Source organism: Cygnus olor, chromosome 17, assembly GCF_009769625.2.
Source record: "Cygnus olor isolate bCygOlo1 chromosome 17, bCygOlo1.pri.v2, whole genome shotgun sequence".
In the NCBI taxonomy this organism is placed as follows: Eukaryota; Metazoa; Chordata; class Aves; order Anseriformes; family Anatidae; genus Cygnus; species Cygnus olor.
The window spans coordinates 6,399,338-6,416,318 of NC_049185.1; the positions used below are offsets into that span (position 1 = coordinate 6,399,338).

The 16,981-nt window shown below is 40.3% G+C and overlaps 1 long non-coding RNA gene across 2 annotated transcripts; it reads left to right on the forward strand.

Moving 5' to 3' along the window:
• The first annotated feature begins 29 nt into the window (after positions 1 to 29).
• LOC121079843 lies at positions 30 to 13,969 on the forward strand. 2 transcript variants are annotated; one of them, XR_005825192.1, is made up of 5 exons: positions 30 to 110; positions 198 to 219; positions 2,755 to 2,873; positions 3,813 to 3,928; positions 11,383 to 13,969. It is a non-coding gene; the product is annotated as an uncharacterized LOC121079843 (long non-coding RNA). The 2 variants fall into 2 exon arrangements; XR_005825191.1 differs by lacking the exons at positions 30 to 110; positions 198 to 219; positions 2,755 to 2,873; positions 3,813 to 3,928 and adding exons at positions 6,730 to 7,279; positions 8,522 to 8,603.
• The last annotated feature ends 3,012 nt before the right edge of the window (positions 13,970 to 16,981 follow it).

Genomic DNA, 16,981 nt, shown 5'->3' on the forward strand with positions numbered 1-16,981 from the left:
AATGTCACCAAATCCTCCTTTCTTCCATAGGGTCTTTCTGGGAGGAGAGACCAGGGGAAGCACTAGAAGGAAACAATCCTTGGGATTACAGAGCATGGTTACTTGAAAAGGTGGTGTTGCTAAAGCCATGTTAGAAATGGCCTGTGTATCTCTAATTAATTGATCTGAGCTAAGTTTTCTTTCATCCTTCTTACCAGCTACCAACAATAATAATGCAGGGTAGGTTATGGGGTAATGATCAGAAAATCCCTGTTTCAGAAGAGGTGGTGAAAATTTGTTGTTTACTTGCGTACTTGTTAAAGAAATGGTGTGGAAGCACGTAGGGATAATTTACTACAGAGTGTAGAGAAAGTTTTGAGAAGGATGGTAACTTTCAAAATATAATGATGGGCTTGGAAGCTAAGCTGATCTGTGATGGTTTCTGCAGTGCTGGTATTCCTTTGCTCAGGAAAGGAAGTTGTAAAGACAGCAGGACAGAGATAACAGTTAAAATGCAAGCTCTAACAGACTTGGGAATCTGAGATAGGCAGTTTGTCTAAATGCTGCTGCATTTATCCTAGGGAAGAAGAAAAATAAAGTCTAGTAAAAGACCAGGATGATGTGTCAGAGGGAAGCAGATAAGGTATTTCTTGAAATACAAAAATAAGGATCAGGATATTTGAATATCAGACCAGATCTCAAATCTCCTGAAAATATCTTCCTTTTCATGGTTCTAACTGTTGTTGCTTTTTAAATTTTATTTCAGCTTTTTAAATAAGAATGCCAGGGGTGAAAATTCGCTTGTAATAATTTCTATAGTAGTAGTAAATTCTCAGGAAAGCTTAAGTTGGGGATTTGCTTGACTAGCTTTAGAAGCAGTTTCCTAACAGGTGATTTTCTTAGCTCACCAGGGAACACAAGCAACAGTTAACTGCTGCTGTTCTTTCATGGGTATGCAAAGCAACTATAGGAATCCATCATCCAGGTGGATCCACAATCCAAAGGCAGCTACAGCTATTCTTTACTGATAACAACACAGAGCTGAACTAAATCACTCCAGTGTGTTGTAGGCATACTTGGTACTTCCTATAGATCTGAGGCTCGTTACAACTGCAGTTAGGTGGTATTTGAGGAGAAAAAAGTGAACATGACTGTTCTTTCTCCTTGCTGGTGTCCAACATTGGCTTTTCTGTCTCCTTTTGATTAGTAGAAGGTGAAAGCCAGACATTGCTGAGTCTTTTTGGCTGTGCTATCTTACTTATGAATGTTTTCTTTCTCATCTAACAAACCTCCAATAGACCATGTGCCCAAAATGGGGCACAGCCAACCTTCTGCTCTGTGCCATCAGTCATCCACAGTTCTCTGAAGCTGGTGGATTTGAGCAAGAAGCAATCAATAAGCCCATGGAAACAAATATAAAACTTTGATTTAAAACTACATGAGGCTGGACTTGGATGCCGTTGATAAGGTTCAATGTGTCTAACCATACAGCTAATGACATAGAAGCATTATCTGCCTCAATTGTTTGACGAGCAATAACAAATCTTCATGTCCTGTTTAACCGCCTCCATTTAATGTATGTTTCTTTGCAGACAATGTGCAGTAAAATCTGCTGCCACTCGCTTCCCAGGCTGTAGAAAGTAATGAAGTAACAGTGGTGATGAGGCAGATGTTTCTGCTTCAGCCCGAATTAGTGATTATTACAACACAAATGAAGACCATTTAATTCTCATAGAGCTGCTCAGTTTGCCTTAACTAGTATTTGCTGGTTTCATCCAGGTTCTCTAGGAAACGTTACTGAGGGTAGTTAATCAGAAATCAATTCTTCAAGTCTGCCAGTGTGGAAATCAGTGTGGAAATGTTGGTCCCCTATACCTGGGAAACGGTGAGCAACAGTGCTTCATCAGAGACTAGAAGAACTTCAAGAAATAAGGGCTTTCCTGTAGGAATGCAGGCTATTTCACAGGTCTCTCTACTCACTGGCCAGGGCCAGATGAAATATTTTCTATATCTAGACCAAGACTGCTAATCAACTAGCCCTGATACAAATTACAGGCTTTCATGTTAATATCTTTTTTTTTTTTTTTGAGAAATCAAGTATAAGCTTGAATATGTCATGCAGAAAGTCACTTGTAAATTGTGTAGAGACTGTAAGAAGTACTAACCACTCATTTCAACAAACTGGTAGTGCAGTTTTATATATGCAACCAATGTCTTATGGTGGACATCCCTTATATAATCTGTTTTTTCAATGTGTTAAACTGTTCTTGAACTTTTCTGTGTTGGATATCTTACAGAATCTATTACCTGTTGCACTATAGCTAATTCTTTGTTTTGTTAGATGCTTTCTAATACTTTCTGACTCCAGTTAAAAAAAAAAAATGTTTTGAAGTTTGGATTTGCCACATTCTCATGTTGTTATGTTGAGCTGTTGGAAAGAATCTTAAGTTCTCATTAGAATGAGAAAATATTTAAATGTTTAAATGGTGCAGCTGTTATCAAGCCTTGAGATATAAGTAGCTCTTGGAAGGAAATATTTTGAACATGCCTTGACAAATGTAAACCTGCTCACTTTATGCAAGAGTTCACCATATGCTTGAGGCATATTATAAGGCAAAAACAAGTCCTTTGCATAGCCTAAAAGAAAAATTGTAGCTATGCTGTGGTGGGCCAGACTAGCTATAGTACTTGAGTCTGCAGTTTGGTGATCTGTCTTTTCTGAAAAAGATTGCACAAACAGTAGAAAAAGACTTACTTTCCCACGTCATGTTCTAGGCTGTAGAGTAAGCATTCCAGGAGCCAGCCTGTGACCTTCTCCTACTCGACCTGACTTTTCTGTGTAGATCTACGTCTCTCAGTCCTTGCAAGTGACAGGAAACTGCTCCTATCTCGAGGTAAGGCAGGAAGGACTCGCTATGGAAAAAGCCGGCTGTTCTGCTGGTGTCTGAATGCTTTCAGGTCTTTTTGTTTCTGCCCCTAGAGGGCTCCCTCCTTCCTTTGGCCAAAGTAAAACAAGGGCGATAGGAAAAGATACCTGATGTTGCCTTCACCACAAGTTGTTCCCAAGAGCCCTCTGCGTGCTGTGTCATTCCCATAATATTTTTACCTTGCAGTTAACCACTGGAAAGCTGAGTCAAAAAAATGTGTTTGCATGGTAATACCTTCCTTCCTACTCCATATCTTTTAAGAAGTTGCAGTGGTTCTGGCACTAATGCTGTGTTTTGTTTTCTTACTGGCTAAATTTCAACTAGTTGGTTCAGGATGGGGTGCAGCTTGTCCAACAGCAGAGCTCTGATAAAGGCCAACAGCAGCAATCTGGGGAGTGTGCAAGAAGCCTCTTACGTGGGAGGCAGGAGAGTGGTAATTCATAAAGAGTGGGACTAAGATGTCATGGGTTAGAAGTAATGTTCCTTTTTGCATCTCTTAGACAAAATAATAATAATAAAAATCTGAAGTCTTGTTTCTCTTTACATAAGGTATAAAAGACATTTCTCTGTGTGTGTTTATCTGCCTACCCAAGAGACCTCACTTTTAGTCTAGAGCACAGCTCCTTTACAGAACGAAGTTCTGGTGTCAGTGTGGGGAAAGGAGGGGAAAAAAACAAAACAAAACACAAAACCAACAATGGAACAGAAGACACTTCAGGTTTTCTGTATAATTAATTATAGTCATTTAAAAATCTTGTGCGCAGTCTTTGCTTGAAGAAGTTCTAAGTTATAATTAAGCCAAGCTGCTAACGATGGATCTAATTGTTGGGTTACAGACAGGCGCAGGTAATGCGAGTTGGGCCACTGACATCAGATATTTCACCCAATTGCTTTCTGTTGATGCAGCTAATTCCACACAACTGTTCCAGCAGCTGGAATGATTGGCATGAGGTGAAGCCTGGATGCCTGTCAAGAGTTTTCCCTGGCAGACTTAACTGGCCAAATGTCATTGGTCTTTAAAGGTACCGTGTCCTTGGTGTTGGCTCTGCAAAGATTTCTGGGAGCAAAGTTGCTTTAGCACTGTTCCTCTTAAACCCCCAATATCGAGGGACTTGAGATGGGAGAATGAATTAGATGCTGAAATGGCTCTGCAAACTCTCCCTTTTTTCTTGTATCAGTCACGTGAAGTCGCACGTGTTTCTGAAGAAACGTGCAGTTGAGGCAAAGGTCAAGTTCAACGGTGTAGTCAGATACTGCTGTGGCATTGGCAAGTCAGCTTTTAATAATAAAAAGAAATCCTTGCTTCCATCTCTCTGTCCCATCCTTCAACGGATTTTCACCTCCAAGATATGGAGAACATCACATCATACATGGAAAGAACTTTCTTTTACTGCAGAACTAAAGCTGCGTGCCTGTATTGGTAGTTGATAAGAATACTGTGTAAATATCCGACTCGGACATCCACTATTAAGGTTACATTTAAAAGCCTAAATACTGGGTGCTTGGAAGTTACCAGCTGAACCATTGAGACAACCTTCCTGCTATGCAGTGCAGTGTATATTTATTAGGGGATTTTGAGGAAAGTGTTTCACATTCTTATTTTTCAGCTGACATTAAAACCTGTGAAAAATATTTTCATCTAAATTTATTTTCCCATTATGTTCTTTCTCACAACAATGTTTAAAAGGCTGTTTTTTGCCTTAATTGTGACATCTCAATTTTTGGTTTTGTCTGCTGTCTAAAGTAAAAGAATTACGGATCTGTATTCTCAATGTTAAACCCCTTTGTAACTGCTGGCTGTTACTTATTTAATCATTTATTTGATAGTGCTAGAAAGAAATTAGGAAATGGCTAACTTCTGCAGGGTTAAAAAGAGAGGGTATCCAAGCAATTTAGTATCTTTTAAGTAGTTTAAGAAAAGGCTAATGAATAAATTGTAGTAGAAATACTAATGCAAACCGTTCATTTCTTCCCCCTACTAATAATCACTTTTTGTAATGGGAAGATATGTTGCAAAGGCCTGCCCTTACCCTCAGAAAATTGTCTTCTAATATTTTCTTGTTAATGAAATTTTAAGTCAATGAGCTCTTCCCAAATAGTAATAGGCCAAGCCAGGATGTGCATTAGCAGGCTAATGGCAGGCATCCTGCCTTGCTGAAGGCAGTGCGGCTCAAAGCAATCCTCTAGGAGTTGGCTGCACCACTTGGAGCACTTAATCCTGGCTCTGCTAAAGCACTTCTTGTCCTCCCATTGTCTCCTTTGGGAGACTACTCCATTGACTAATAGATCTCATTGTCAGGATGTCTTTCCTCTTCTTCAGTCTTACTGATCTCAGTTCCAATGCATATAACTGTAACTTCTTTGACTACTCTTTAATGTAATATTAATGAAGACAAAAAGCTAGCACATTTATATTCATATCAAAAATGGAAACTAATCTGGTTTTCAGTCTTCACTGTAAAACTTGTAGAACTAACTGTTCTACAGATTTTAGTTAAATGCTGCCTGCATGCATTTTGGGCTGATGGCAGCAGGATCTGGAAGTCAGCTAGCATAAATAAATGCTAGCATAAATGCACTCATAAATAAAAGTACTCGTAAATAAAAGTACTGGGATTTGGAATCTGTCAGTGACTGATGTGTGCCTGTGACATGTAGAAAAGCTGGTAGCTAATGAAATCAGAGCTGAGCTGCTCAGGACTCGAAGTTTGCGAAGTTGCACAACGCACTAGTTGAGGTGTCACAGAGAAGCCAAGGGCTAGGGGTGTGGAAAGACGACCACCGGGGCTGCATTTTGCAAGGAAAATGGTGTCAGTGTGACAGCAGCCGGCAAAGCTCTCTGGCTTATGCAGTGCGAGATGCTTGCAGTCGTTGCTGGCTGCTGAGAGAGGCTGGTGTGCAGGAAGTAGCCGGGGAGAGGTTTTCACAAGGACCTGTTGTTTGGTTGCTCAGATTATATCAGTGTTCTGGCTATTGAGAGGGATTTGGCCTTTTTGCTTGCAGCTTTATTTATTTTTTGCCTGTTCTCAATTCTCTTTGTGAATACCAATATTCTGAGTCACCCAGAACGATTTCTGCCTTCATTAGAGCATTCCTTCCAGCTCCCCTTCAACTGCCTGTAGGCTGCTGCCTGCCCCTGCCTCCCCCTATGCACTTTGTTGCACAGATTTAGCTCTCAGTATTCCATCACTCATCCCTTCCTGCAGCTCTGGCAGTTGAATACCTTCATCCATATTAAACTGGATTGTACCTTTGATTCTTTGCACAACTTGCTTTCTTCACCTGACCTCTTCTGTACTGTCCTTGCTATTACTGGAGTGTTTTCAAGTGTTTGAGATGTGGTATAAGGCCACAGTTTATCCTTGGCCTACAGCAGCTGTGCTTGGAGCTAATCAAGTGAAATGGTTAGACCAGGGAACTGGGCATCCAAACCCTTTAACCCATTCCTGTTACACTGTGTCATCCTGGAATAAAACAGCATGTTTGTTTCTTGATATACCTTGGTGTTTAAATTGCCTACAGTATCTACACCACACAAACAGGATTGCGTTTCTAAAAACCTAAATTAAAAGATCCAATATAAATTAGAAGTAATTGTATAGTTCTTTAATAGATATTCCTACATGAGTTGCTGACCTCTGTGGTACTCAAAAGCTTGAGTATAAGAAATCTACAAATCAATAAGAAAAATAACCTGGAATGGAGGATGGGTCTCATTACAGTGCTAAGTGTCGATACAGTAGATGTCTTAATGCTAGTTAATGACTGTCCCTAATGGTATTCAAACAATGTACATTTGCTTTAGATTTTTCCAAAGTCCAGATAAGCTGCTCTGAGCTCTCTTAATGATGCGAATTATTTAACGCTCATTTGTATGCAGTATGCTCCTGCTTTGAAAGTACTTCACAGAATTCAAGCCAAATTCAGCCGTGCAGCTCCACTGAAGTCAGTTGTTGTCTGTGCATCTACTGGTAGCTTTTCTTTTTGCTTTTGCTTGAAGAGTTAACTTCTTGTTGCACTGATTTTATTTTTTAAGTTAATATCTGCAAGGGTTTTTAGTCACCCTCCTCCCCTCCCTGGTAGAGTGGCTGTAAATATAAATGCAGTTTTGTTGATTCTCTCATCTCCCTCTTAAGCCCTGCAAAAGGAGGACAAGCTAAGCAGAAAATATTTTTCTGTATTCTTTCCTTTCCACTACTTTGCGCTTCCTAAGCACGGTTCTGCTGAAATATGGAACTTCTCCTAAAAATCATCCTGCATAGAATCTCTGCCTGCCATCAGATGTGTGCAAGAAGCTGAGTTCCTGTCTGTGGCCCATTTCTGGGTTAACACGACGTGAACTGATGGAGGCCAAGTCACGTACAATTCTGCAGGTTAGTTCTGCTCAGTATAGCAATGTAAGGATGCGCTTTCTTGTGGCTGATAGCAATATGGTGTGGGAGCCTGAGTTAATATTTTGAATAAAAGTAGCTGCTGGAAGGTGGAGCAGGTATTCTTAGTTCAGACATATTTTTGTGTTTGACATTATAACTGCAATATTCTTTTAATGTAATTTTTAACTTGGCCCCACTATGTTTTTAGCATGCACAGTAAAAGAAAAAAAATCATCTGCAATCATATCATTCACTCCCTCTGGGTAATGGGTAGGGGTGTGATTTTGAGCTTACAGCACAGACCTACAACTCTACTGCCTGCACAGAGTAAGTAGGAGTAATGGAAAAGCATCCTTTCTAAATGTACGTGTCACTAGAATGGGCAGAGATGTTTCTTGTCAGCTGTTAAGATATTTGCTGGCAGCACAGGGATGAGTGTTGAGGTGTGGGAATAATGGGTTCATTTCCAAGTTCTACAGCGGATGAATCTAGATGTCCTGCTGCCTTATTCCGTGTAACATTACAGTGTATGACTGCTTCCCCTCTCCCTGTCCTGTAGCAGAGCTCTCCAGCTTCTGGCCTGTGTTCATCTTGATCTCCACAACATGGTTCCTTACCCCCCAGCTCCTCCCTCCTTGCTGCTTGCCCATCCCTTTTGGCCTGCATCTCTCTTCCCTCTCTCCTGCTGGGGATGGCTGTAATCCCCGGAGGAATGTGGCCCACAGGCCTCTGCAGGACCTGGGCGTGTGACTCCAGAGAGCCTGCGATGGGGAATGCAAAGCAGGAAAAAGCAATCTCGTGTCACCTAGCAGCACACGGAGGGGAGAGCTGGGGATCTGCGGGCTGCTCAGTGTGCTTGGCTCTCCGGTCGTCTCATCAGACAGAAAAATAGAGGCTAGACTTTTCGGCTGCATGTGTTATTTCCCTATTCATTGTGTCTGGGTGATGTATTCTCTGCCTGTGGTTTTAATAAATGTCTTTCTAAGCTACTTTCTGCTTCAGTCCCCCTTGGGATAGCTCTTTCCAACTCAGCTGCATCAGTATGCTGAAGATGTTAAGTTGAACGTGTGGAACGGGAAAAAGGAGAACTTCCCATAGAGCATCTAAGGAAACTTTAACTTTAATAATATCTCTATGAAGCTGTTGTATATTACAAACCTCACCTGAATTTTAAGTTGCACAAAGCTCTCTCAATCATATTAACTCCTCCTCCCTTTCGTTTTTGTATTTATATGTCTGCAGAGCACTCAAAAGCGTTTGCAAGGAGAATCCCAAACTACTGTTAGGACACAAACTTGTGCTGGATTCTAATAAGGCCTTGCAGGTAGGATGTTGCTGTGTTTTAGAGCATCCTGAACATTTCAACAGGGACATAGGGGGAAAAAAATAAATCATTGTTCTGTGTTTGGAAACTAAGTTTTGTTCTATGTAGTAAGCACCCATCTTAACCCTGCTAGAGCAGAACAACACCCCTTTTCTAGCAGAAACCAGAGTTGTTGTTAATTAATGTCTTGCTGAAAACTAAGTCTTTGCCATCTGTTCCGCCCCCTCACTACGAATGCCACTCTCATTATGTTGATTATGTAATTAAAAATGAAAATATATTTTGGTAGAGTGCTGCATAGGCATCTGTGCTGATTCTTCTGTTCCTATTCACTGCCCCTGCCCCCAGCACATACAAAAAGGAAAAGACAACAATTGTTTGGCTCGCCAGGAGCTTTATGCTGAAGCTGTGGCACTGGCTGCCAGACTGGTGCACGTCATGGGAGCAGCCACTTGAACCCTGCTGTGTTTGAGCTGCGAGTCCTTCGGAAACCCTGGTTATTAGGTTCATGAGAAATCCGTGGCAGGAAGCTGCCCCTTAAACTGAAGCGGCTTTAAGTTCTTGTGATGGGTTAACTTGAATCCAGATCAAGAAAAGTGAAAAGAAAAAAGGCCTGGCTACTTTATAAGTGATAGCGTGACCTCTGAGATCAGCGAGGCTGCTCGTGTTACAAATATGGCCTATGTCTAAGGGTGGAGGAAGAGAAAAAGAGGAGGGGTAGCTTTCCTGTAAGTGGGTTAGAGCAATTACTGAGGTCTCTTACAGCAAATGAAGTTGTCAGTGTGAGTCACATTCCCTTTTTTTCCTCTCCCTGCCAAGTTTTAAGCAGTAACCAGACGGAGAAAAAAAAAAAAAACAGGGAAAAGTAACAATGGAGAAAAGTTGAACTGAAACAACCCTTCATTCAGGGTATTGTTTGACATTTTAGTTCTGATTGTACATAGAGATAAAGGGTCTATAAATATCCTGTCTGCTGAAATTCCTTATCACAACATCGCCTGTCAGCTGAACAAATAGGTTAGGTTCTCCAAATACTACCTAATTACATATGTAAATACAAAATTACTGATTATATCCCTGCACCACGTGGAATGAAGGCCTGATCACTGGAAGGGACATTAACCTTTTCTGTTTTACTGGGAGATGCCCAAGTCTCAGGAGAGCAAACGGCAAACAGCTGTTGCTGCTGAATTGGTGCAAGCTCCAAGACCAGACTGAACGAAGCAACAAGATATTTATCTGGCTAACGAGACTAGATGAAAGCATCTTCTGATGCTTTTGAAAGTATCTTAGCATTTAGTTCTGTTTAACAAATGGCTGGAAGCTTTTCTACTCTGCTTTAGAGCTTTTAATGAAGCATTGTGATTCCCATTGTGGTTGATTGTTTGACACTTTTATTATTACTGGTATGCATAGCGTTTTTTAATGTTTGACAGCTGGAGAAAGAAGTATTTTGTGCATTCAAACTTTTAGTACAAAGCTGCTGTTTTCCATTCTGCCTTTGTCTTTTATTCTTGCTGATGCAAATCAACGAAAGACAGAACTGATGAAATTACGTTTGTTTACTTTTTACTTGATAATAAGACACAGCCAGCCTTTTATAAAAGACAGAAATAGGGGATGTGAATGTTTCTACAGTATTTCTAGAAAGGGTTTTTTTTCTTACAATATAAAGGCATTTATTTGTTTCATATGTCTTGATTTATAAGATAATGTGTACTTCCTAATGCACGTGGAATAAGAATGGAGCAATGAATGACAGTTAGCAATGGATTCCATTTGAAAAGCTCATAGCTTGTTGTTTTTCTTAATTCAACAGTATAAATGATCATAGCACATCACAAGATAAACACACCAAGATACCTCTGTCCTTCACAGTAGGACTGCCTCTGATCATTATTGCATATTTGTATATAGCTGTACAAAAAATCCACTCCATCAGCTTTGGCTTTATACACATGTAATTGTTATTGGGTAATGGCTTTGATACATTGGTATGATATTGGAAAGAAACAATCACTGAGAGGCAGGGCTGCAGAAATCGGATACCCATGATTGTTTTGGTGAGTAATGCGCATGTCTTGTGGATTGTGTAATACTTTTTTTTTTTTAAATGCTTGTCCTGAGAAAGAAGGCCTGCATTTTTCTATCTGGTTTGTGAGTGTGCATGCAAGCAAAAAGGTCCTGGATTGGGAGTACATTTCTAGATGTCAGTAGCTGCAGCAGAAAGATTTTGGAAGGAGTAAAAGGCAGAAACAGGAGAGGAAGATGATGAATGGAAAGGAGATAGTAAGAAAGGCACTATAAAACTGCTGTCATGATCACTGTTTCCTGCATTTTGGCCAAAAAGGGCAGCAAAGGATGGCAAAGGCAACAGAGGTGTCTGAAGGCTTTCTAGCAGTGTAGCCAAATCTCCCTGTTCCACAGACAAAACTAGACTGACAGAGTGATATCACATGGCAGCTGAGCCAGATCTAATGAATTGCTGGTAACAAAAAGGGCAGTTCTGCTACCGGCCTTGCTGCTTTCTTTATACAGGTCTGGTGTTTGTCTGGACCCTTTGAGTTTATGCAGCTCAATAAACTGTAAGAAAATGAGTTCAGCAAAAATTAGTGAAGTACCAGCCCAGGAGAGAAGGAGGGTTAGACACTATGAGAAGCAAAACTGGAACTGCAATGAGTGGGAGAAGCATGGATGTCAGATTTTTGCTGCAGATGTGGGGTGTTCTGGAGGATGCCTTGCTGCTACCCTACGCCTAACCTCCCACTTCATCTCCTAGGTGGTGCCTCACTAAAAAGGGCATGAAATGAGCATGGACTGATCAAGAAAGGTGCCTGGACAGGTGAAGGGAGGCAATCCAGCAATGCCAGTCCACACAGCAGAGAAGGGAATGAACTGCTGCGGGACTGCAGGAGCCCAGGAGGGTGTTGTCATGGGTAAGAGTAGTGAAGAGAAACCAAGAAGGAAACAGGACGTGTTCAGAATGACTGCAGAATGCTGCTACAACAGCACTGAGAAAATGCTGGAATATGGGGCAACCGTCCCATTTTGCTAATCCAGCTCTCTAAGGGTTTTTCTAATGTATCCAGGTAGCAGGCCTGGAAGGGGGAGTCCTGTTTATCTCCATTATTTAGGTATACATTTCTCCAAATTGGGATTTGATAAGAGGACAGCTGCTGCATTTTTATTATTTGAGACAAGCGGCAGTAAAAGCTGTTCAGAGTTCACAATGGAAATGTATCCGCATATTGGCATTTATCCAGCTGCTCTTCACAAAGGTAAATGGGACGTGAGAATGGTATGCTGCCCCTTTTTAATCCATTTTCTGTAGAAGGGGGTACTTTGCTTCTCTGCGGGAAAGGCTAGCACAGCTACGGTGCTAATAAACGCTCATTTCTCACTGCAGCATATGGGCTTCCCAGACAATTGCTTCCAAGCAATTTTAGTTGAATTACAATTAAATATCCACGCACATTTCCATACCATGGTCTGGTGCGCAAGGCATAGGCCGAAGTGGCTGGACATCTGCTGTCTGCTCTCCCATACATAGTGTTTGGCAGAGCCTAATTCCTTAATCTTACCCTACCTCCATTAACGGTACCTGTAAAATTGGATGCAGAGCATCATCCTACAGATGTTTTGGCATATTCTTCAAGAAGAGCAGCATTTTCTTTCTTGCTCTTTTTTCTTCCCCTCCCCCCCTTTTTTTAAGCATCCCTTATTGTCAACTAGTCAAAAATACTTTTCAATGCTGTTGATCTTTCAGTCAAAGGATTTCCAGGTCAGGGGTTCACTTTGGCTCTGTTAATGACAGTGGGAAATAAGACATCATATTAAAAAGTTGGTTGAGATGCAGGACACTCATAGATCCTCTCAACAATTTTGTGTCATTTGTACAAGACCCAGAGACTCAGTAATGCAATAAGATAAATGTAGTGCTTGATTACAGTGGATGTATTGCACTTAAAAAGGCATTTTATTGTTAGGCTCTGCATATCTAAAGTAATAACAACTGTATGTCAGGCAAGACAATGGTAAAGTAAGCCAGATAATTTTCCCATTGTTAAAACTTTCAAAATCCAAAAAGCTATAAATGTCTTAATTACGTTCAATTTAGCTAGATCTAGTGCTGGTGGCTGGAGGGAACATCTTTCTGAGGTTCAGTCTTTCCCCTGGTCTAACTGATAACACTTAAAACTGTGTCACTTACACTGTTACAGCTATTTAAAGAAGAATTATATGTAGTCATTACCCATCTTGAGTTTCCATGCAGCAGGGTTACCATATGAAACTGCAGTTTAGTTGTTCTCATTTGTCCCAGAAAGCTTAAACAAAGATGTACAGTCTGCTCTGAACTTAACCAGCATCCTTCGATGCTGAAGCTCTATGAGGCACACAGGCTGTCTTCTGCACTGTTGTATAGTTACCTAACAAAATGCTTATTCCCTGTGGATTTGGTAGAAACTTTGAATTTTGCCCCCTTGACTCCAACCCCATGTGCCTGTCAGCTTCAGACAAAGTTCTAGCCACGACCACAAGAACATCCTAAATCAGTCTCAGTAGTTTGTATTTCCTTGCCAAAGATCTTATCTGCTCTGGGTGCAAGTTGCACCATAAAGAGTGCTGGTGTTGAAAATTTTTCACCCTTCTGTTTCACAACCCTACCTTTTCAGGCTAGGTTAATTTATCTAGAAGAATTGAGACAAAGCTGTCAAGTGAGAAAGGCTGCGCAGCAAGACAGCATTGCTCTGAGCATCTGCACAATTTGTATATTTGATTAGGTACCTCAGCACTTGAAGATTATTGTTGTTACAAGCAAATCCTACTTTTGCCATTTTCTTATAAGGCTCTGTGCTGCATTTCAGTGGATGTTCATTCTCTGTATACCTGTGTTCTTTACAAAAATGACAAATGCTGATAGTAAAAATTACATTTCCCCTTTAAAACATATTGCTATTTATATATCACATATATATACTATATATATATGCTGTGGTCCAATGACCTAATGAGAGATGCGTCATGGATTTCAGTGGGACATGAGCTGGGCCTTGAAATCTGCTTCTCACATGAGTAGTCCCCGATACACATCATGAAAACCTTCTTTTGTTTATAATGACAGATGCCACAGGGGGTTGTATATTTGGATATATATATTTTTTTCTTTGTGTTTATTATCAAATGCTTGCAAGTTCTATGATGTGGTAAAAACTCTCTCTGTGGATAAACAGGAAGCACTCAGAGGTATTGCATTACCCACGTAACGCAACACAGATTCCAACAGCTTGGCTCTTTTTTTCAACATACTGTGACACCACTTCCTTCAGGAAATCTCGTCTGCAGAGCTCATTTCTGCTATAGATATGCAAAACTGCAAAAGAATTTGTTGTTTTAAAAAATGCATGTTGATTTGCCAGTTTCAGACTGTGGAAACTGATGTCTAATTGATGTAATGTCTTTAAAAATATGCAATACAGACTCTTTGGGCTCTTTGGTCAGTGGGCTGAACAGAGTGCAAGGAGAAGTGACTGACACCATCCTTACCACAGCACAGGTGCAGCTTAGAGAGCAACGATGCAGATTTTCCCTGCAGGAACCTGAAATGTGTCTCAGCTGTAAATCTGGAGGTGCCTCTTCTGCAGTCCTGCCACGCAGTGTCAGCAAGGCCTGGGTCTGCCCTGTACAGGAGGAACGGCAGTCCTGGTTCCAGTCAGGTCTTGTTATCTGCCAAGACTAGCAGCAAAAAAGCTAAGTATGTCTGTTCATATGTGGAAACCTATATTCAGAATAGCTGTGCCAAGGCAGTCTGATGTATCAGTATTGGCTGAATTTAGAACCCCAGTGGCTTTTATGTGAAAATCTTAGAATGCCGTTAGCATACTGCTTCCCGTGCTTTGTTTCTGTTCAGCCAGTTCCCGTCACTTAAAGTAAGCAGACAGCTAGGAATTATACTTGTGCCACCACAAAATCATTAGATATGTGTTTGTGACAAACCACCCGAAGTGACAACAACATCACTTTAAAGGAAGTCCTAGTAAGGTCTTGTTTGAAGGTTTAGTATCATTTCCCAAACTGGTTCTCAGTGAAGGGACTTCTGTGTCTTCCAAGTGCTTCACTTGCACAAAGCCAGATGCAATTGGGTGTAGATATCAGGACTGATGCTTTCTCCTCTGCCCTCAGCTATAAGCAAGAAATATTGAAAACAAGAGTTGCTGCAATATCTAGACAACATAAAACCTCAGTGATTCTGTTTTTACGTTCTTTGACTTCTGCCTTTGTTGGATGCATCGCTTGTCCTGCCAACAGCTGAACTGAGAACAAGTGGGGGAAACAGGCTGCATATTTTAGTGTTTGTAAATCATGAGACTTGTGAGGCTTTCTAATAATCTTGCCTCTTTTCTGTATTTTATTGTATTTGCCTAACAATCAATGATTTCAGAAATAGATCAAGAGACTGATATTACACACTAGCTAAATCAATTTTGTAAAAACTTTATAGCCTTTCAGTGCATAAAGCTTTGGCACAAGAAAAATATTAATGTAGCAGGATTTCAGCAACATCCTCACAAGTCTCTCTAACATTCCATCTAAATAGTGGCTATGCATGTGTTTTGTTTTGCCAGTCCTGTAGAATAACTTAGTCTTGTTCAATTCTTTTATCATCTGTAGCTTGTTTACTGAATTTTAAGTCTTGGGTGAGATGAAGCAAGCTCATGAGGAGAAGTCGGTTTTCAAAAGATACAAGCTCCAGATAACTGAGGACAAGTAAAGCACACAACAATATTGAAATCACTCAGTTTTATTGCAGCTGACTGAGACAGAGCGTGCTTTGAAGCTGGGAAATTTCCATTACTGAAGTGCAGGACAGTGCCTGGATACTGCTGCTACTGCAGTTGAGAAATAAAAGCAACTTAATTTTACTTAGCAGCAAAATGTCAGTATATTAGTTTAAATTGTTAGAATTATATAATAAGCTTTTAAAGTTGCTGTAAAACGGATCCCTTCTAAAATATTTATAATATAGTTGTAAACTACTTGTATGAAACTAAAGAACACAAAAATGAGTTGAAATTGTACCTGAGCTTTCAAACTATATCATATTTGTGAACAGCAAATCTAACAAGAACATGATAGATGATACATCCCCTACAACGCTGACAGTATGACAGTAAGACAGTGACAGAATGATATCCAGTGCAAAATCAAGTCTGTTTCTGACAGAATAGTTCTGCAATTAATAATCCTTTGTGCTCCCCTTGCCATGCACAAAACAAACATAGCAATCTGTTTTTTAATTTGAAGCCCATAAGGTATAAGCCACCATAAGTTTCCTGCAAATTCAGTCAGAATGTTGAATGGGGGAAGAAAGAAAATACCGGGGAAAAAATAATTAAATTTGTTTTGGCATCAAGTTATCCAGCACTTTGGGCATGAAACTTTTAACTTCCCAGCAGCATAAGACTACAGAGAGATTCTCATTTATGCTAAGGTCACTTCACATAGTCAAAGCAGTGGCCGACATTTAAATGAAAATTAGTCTCAAGGGATTTTGGCTGTATGTTACCAGTTAAATCAAGCCCAGGTAGGTACTGCCTAGAAGTTATTAGCATCTGATGCTCTTCATGAATCTTAGGGTAGTTCCCAGTGGATCAGAGCTCATATCTAAGCAATTTAAGTTTGTGTCTCATACATCACCATGGTTCCTGAGTGCCTGAGAAGTTAAAATATATCTTTATGAAATATCTTACATGTCTTATTTCTCTTTTTTCTTTTTCTCCCCCGCACAGAGGCTTGAGGTCTCTTTAACTAATGCTGGGAAAATTGTTTTATATACTTAATGCCTGCAATTTGTTTCAATGATGAGGGTGGCAGGTCAGGGTCATTCTGAGGTACTCTGAAAGCAAATGCCATACTCCTGCAGCAGATACCATAAAAGCTGCATCTTCAATGTCTCCATGCAAATAATACAACTATCACAGTGGTTATGATTTTAGGAGATGTAGCTTTAATTTTCAAAAGAAAAATGGAACCCCTCCCACCCCCAATAAAATATGACACTGTAGGGCAGTTATGTGTTGTTTGTTCTTTGCCTAAACCTGATCATGCTGTTTCCAGGACTCGTAGGGCCTTTCCTAGTATGACATTTGCTTTTCGAGAGACCTATTTACAGAACACAAATTTAAGTTAAAGTAGATGTGTATAACTGTACAGAGAATTTGCACAACCTGATTGTAGAATGAACTCATCCATGTGACTCCTGAACTTGATATGAAGATGGAGATGGTCCAAACCATGGCATATTTAAACTGACCTATTGTATGGCTTAGCTGTTTCCTAATATAGCTTTCAAACAGAAGGTACTGCATTTCTCTTTGGAG